The sequence below is a fragment of the Oryzias melastigma genome, linkage group LG8 (genome assembly GCF_002922805.2).
Source record: "Oryzias melastigma strain HK-1 linkage group LG8, ASM292280v2, whole genome shotgun sequence".
Taxonomy (NCBI): domain Eukaryota; kingdom Metazoa; phylum Chordata; class Actinopteri; order Beloniformes; family Adrianichthyidae; genus Oryzias; species Oryzias melastigma.
In genome coordinates this window covers 23,570,644-23,575,837 of record NC_050519.1, presented here as the reverse complement: position 1 = coordinate 23,575,837, position 5,194 = coordinate 23,570,644, and the positions used below count along the sequence as shown (strand labels likewise).

General features: G+C 37.9%; 1 protein-coding gene across 1 annotated transcript in view; it reads right to left on the bottom strand.

The window, feature by feature from the left end:
- The window catches only part of actr10 (actin related protein 10), a 17,783-nt gene that overhangs the window by 11,552 nt on the left and 1,037 nt on the right, over positions 1 to 5,194 (bottom strand). The gene's annotated exons all lie outside the window — the stretch shown is intronic.

Below are 5,194 nucleotides of genomic sequence, written 5' to 3'. Positions count from 1 at the left end.
TGTCTGTTCTTGTGTTGCATTATGGGACTTGAGTGTTTTACCGGCACCATGAGTGAGAGTGGTGTGTGTATGAGAGAGGCTCCTCACAGTGTCGGATCTTCTGTGGTTCCGTGCTGTTAAATAAATGGTAGTCAAAATGTTGACACCAACCCATCTACATGCCTTGGGTCAACGGTTTTTCACCCATTCACTTGGGGTCGTTCAGTGTATGGGACACAAATGGCGTCTGGACTCTAACCTGCCAGCCATCTGCTTGACTCAGCTCCCACCCAATACATCACAATATACTTCTTTTCAACATTCCTTATTATTTCAAACATTTAGGAAAAAGCGCCACTGAGCCGCAAGGGGGTGCTTGAAGAGCCGCATGCGGCTCCGGAGCCGCAGGTTGCCGACCCCCGATCTGGGGGCTCTGGAGAGTCCCCCCAGCCCCAGACAAGCCCACTTTATTTTTAATAGATGGACAGGAATCAGAGTGAACTCTTGACCATAAAGTTTCATTTCACGTCTACCTGGATTCCACTGCAGCCCAAGATGAATACAATCACACTTTGTCTATAATCAGTCTAGTCAAACTTCAACCTCTCTTTAAAACTAAAATCAAACATTAAAATGAATTGAAACGATGAAATGTGATGGTAGGAGCAGTGTTTTTCAGATAAAAATCACAAAGGACCACGATGCGTAAAACCAACAGGTTAAAATCTTACAGGTGCTAAAAGCATTTAAATTGTGCTCAAAACGCTTAAGAAAAGATCATCAGACATCTTTTTTAATGTGGATTGGTGTGTATCGCTGGCAGCCATTTTCATCCTACTCCACACATCACCAGGTCATGAGAGCAGATCAGCTGCCTCAGCATGTGCTGGGAGTCAGAGGGACGCTCTGGATTATTTGGGTCTAAAGCTTCATACTCTGTACAACTACAATCTCTTCCCATCAATAAAAAAAACCTCCAAGCAACCATCCAATTTCACCACTAACTTGCGTAAAAACGTTTCATTTCAATCAGTTGGGGTGTAAACATTAAAATCACAGAAAAACGGCCAAAAAGAGTTTTGACCAGAAAAATCCCATCTGGATGAAAGTGTTCCACCTACATAGAAAAGGGAATAAACCTCCAGGAGAATCCCCATCAGACCCCAGCCCAAACAGACAGCCCCCTCCACGCTCCAGGCCACCTCCAGACTGAGATGACTGTGTGTCTCTTGGAAAAATGGTGCTTGGCCTTTATTGTTTCAAAGAGCAAGACCATCTTTATTGCACCAACAACGTTTACACTCCTCACTTTAAATGTCTCCTGTTTGATGAGGATCATGAACTGCTGTCTGGGGAGAGACAACAAGTCTAAGTGAGGGAGATTTACAGCTGGACAAACATTCAAATGCATAAAGGAAACAAAACAAACAACATGTCAGACTAAAGGCTGATTTCCACTGGTCTATCTCCATTATGTTACATTGAAGCAAAAATTACAATGTTCATTAATCAACAGAAATATTTACATTGCCTCCATCTGACATCCATTTCTTTGCATCACAACGCAGGAGTTCCATCTAGTCGACCGACGCGTCTGTCACAGCTAAATGTATGCTCAGTAGAGATGCTCTGTTCGATCCGGTAGCTCGACTCTGTATCGAGTCTTTCAAAGCGGAAGTGTCGCTGGTGGAGTATCGAACGCTCGCTTCAGGTTGCTGATGATCACATGATTTTCCAAATGAAGCTTCATTTCGTCACTCGCGCATTTCCAACCACCCGCTGCAGTTTTGAATTCATTGCAGGGTTTTCAATAAGTCCGTTCACTCATCCTGTGTTTGTGGCCTTAAGAGAATAGTGATGAGTCGATCGCAGATATTTTATTTCTCTATAAACTCCCGCTCGCCTTACTCGCAGCAGAAGAGACAGAGAAAGCCGAGCACACCTGTACCGATATAGGTAAACGTTAAAGCTGCTGCACATCCAGGGGACCCCAGAAAGGGAGGAAGAAAAACATAAAATGTTGAAAAATACTTTCGCTTTTGGTCGAGAAGGCGGATTTAACTGGTGATCTAGCTTTTTGTACTTATATCTAAATGTGTAACAATTAAAATGACTGAGTAGATATTTATCACTGGAGAATTCATAACTATAATGTTGGCACAGTAGCGAGTGTTCTCACCTTTTGATGAGAAGATACCTGGTTCAAGGCCCGCTTACACCAAAGTCATTTTTAACAATGATCATAAATGGTTAATATTTAGGTTTTAAGACATAAAATAAATAAGTATTTGTTGGTACATATTCCAGGTAGTTATGTTTCTGTTCAGGACGGTGGTGTTGTGGATGGTGGGGTATCTGGATCGGCAACTTTTATTGTGATTGATTGAAATGTTTTTTTTTCTTTTGTTTTACACATTTTAATTGATATTTTTGTTGTGGTTGCAAGGTTTTTGTTAGCTTGTATTTGTTTAAATGGAAAATATGTTAATACATTGTTGAAAATAGGATTGCAGTATTTGATATTTATGATTTATTTTTTACATTTCATGTGAATACATATTTATTCATATAAAACAGAAAAAAGAACATAGTTTTTAGTATTAACAATTCATTTTGTGCATAATTTTATATTATTGTTGGTAATAAATTAATTAAAGCAACAACACAGTCTAAAGAGGTGACTTGGAGCCTAAAGGTTGACTGTTTTTAGTGAGCCGAGCCAGAGGAGACGGTTTTCTAAGGAAAGCCAGAATTCCCTTTAATAAAAGAGCAGAGGAGACCCTGCTGGTGTTGTTACTATGGTTACATTTCTTTATAGACAGGGTCAAATGTTTAGTCAGTTTGGTAGAACATTTAATTCACTGGCATTTTCAATCAGAGATTGATTAACACACCTAACGTTTTTTCATATGAATAAATGTATGCACACATTCAGTAGATAGGCTGACATATTAGCAGTTCCACAATGATTTCACTGCTCTATTTATTTTATGAAATGTGGTATTTTAAAGATATCACTTGTTATTTTTAAACCCATCTTCCAAACAGTATTAGCTTTACACATTTTAATCACAAAATGTTAATGTGACAAAATCTTTTTTTGATTATTTATGAAAGAAACAGATTTTAAAAATAAAAGTTTGATTGCTACATATGACTTAACATACTAATGACTTTTTTTTCCTTTCATAGAGCTGCAATTTTGTTTCCCGGCCAACAGATGTCACTAGTTTTAAATGTGTCAAATGCTTCAAAACCCTGAACAATTTCAATACAATTTGGTTCATTTCGGTTCAGTGGTTCAGAAAGCTTTGGTTTCTCCATCTCTAATGCTCAGATACCTTTTCCTTCTTGTTGATCAAAGTTTTTTTCTTTTCAAAACTGGACAAAAATTAGGCATGCCATGGTCCTTTTACTGTATCTGCTAAGCCATGTATCATTGTTTTCTACCCTTCCCTATATGGCATCACTCTTTGACCCTCATGGGGTCCAGATGACCCCACCCTTATACTGATGTGTGATCCCTCCCATGACAAAGGTGGACAGGATTTTATATCTGCCACAGACACCAGAGGAGATAAAGATAAAAAAAAATCCTTGGAAAAACAATGTTCAGTGCGCTTTCTTGTGGGGTCCAGATGACCCCACTTTCAATGTAAACATGGCTGTAGAGGTAGGGGTCTCCAAAATTACTTATTTAAGGGTAACGCGTTGGGAATTTTGACTGTGTATCCCTCTGCAGCGAGGGTGTTCCGTGTTGCGCTGTACCGTAGATGAGAAACACATTTCTTCCCGTGGGTGAGATCTGAAGTGCAGAAGTTTATACTTAAATAAAAGTTATGATTTACTGTTTTAGCATGACTTTTTCATGTTATAAAATCGATAAGGATTTTCCAAGATTCCCGCTAACATGGATGACCAGTGAATAATGATGATGTCATCAAGGGTTAGTGTCGTCTGAATCTGAAGACACTAATGTTCTAGAACTCTCCTCTTGGAGGGCTAAATGTAGGGGTAGGAAGAAGCCGTAGTGGAGGGGTCTGCAACTTTAGCAAATAAAAGAGCCGTATGGACCTGTTTGGTACTGATTAAAACATAATAGGAGCTGCAAACCTTTTTTTTTTTTTTACCCTTTTAGGAAAATATGATACTACTTTGTATCATTACAGTCATTTTTATAGTAGTTAGGAATTACATTTATTTTTGGGTGGCATAAATATTTAAATATTAAGATAAAAGTGGAATTTTCCCAAAGTGTAAAGTCTTTTTTTTACTTTTGATAGAAGCTCATATGACTTTCTTTCAGAATAAAAGACTTCCTGTCCCAAACAGGAACATCCAAGTGAAGCAAATTCCTAAACAACTCAAGACAAAAATGACAATTTCTCTAGTTATACTTGAGCTTTACTTTGGTGATCCATCATCGGTTTTCCTGCTTACTACTGCTGGTAACTGGAGCATAAACATGAAACATGATTGGTTAATGATACAGTAGAAAAGGGATATGAAGAATACACAAATCTAGAGATTTTAGCCACTTCCTTCTGGACAGATACCAACCATTGTTATGCAGCATAAGATAAAATGTACTTTAAAGTAATAAAATAAACTCAGCAATTAGAAAAGATGAGATTTTTACCAAAGTTTTGTCTAGTATTTGTAATCTGTGTTTCCTGGAGGAATTGAAGAGCACACAAGGGCTAAAGGTGTCAGGAGGGATATAAAAACCATTACAGTTTATCTTCTCGGTTCACTTCAGCCATAAACTTAGAAATATATTAAATCAATGTGAAGTTAGGAATCCTTACTTTAAAAAACTGCTCTCATCTTATTTTTCTTTAGCTGGAGAACCACTGTGGAGTAGTCAAAAAGCTGCATGTGGCTCCACAGCCTCAGGTTGCTGACCTTTGCTGTGGTAGAGGAAGAATTCAGATTCTGCCCAAGTATGAAGGAGGAGTGAAGGAATAATGGATACACATCGTAAGCGCTTTGAGTCTTAAAAAGTGCCAAAAAATCCAACTACTATTAATATTAGGACTATTACATAACTCACTGTGTGGTTGTGTTGTATTATCTAAAGTCAATCAATCAATCACATCACTCAAGTATGATCATCAATTATGTATGCTTAAAAAACAGGAACAATTTACTGGTTATGGTTTGATTGTTGGTTATTAGTAATTATAACAATTACAAGTTTTTTTTTGTTTGTTTG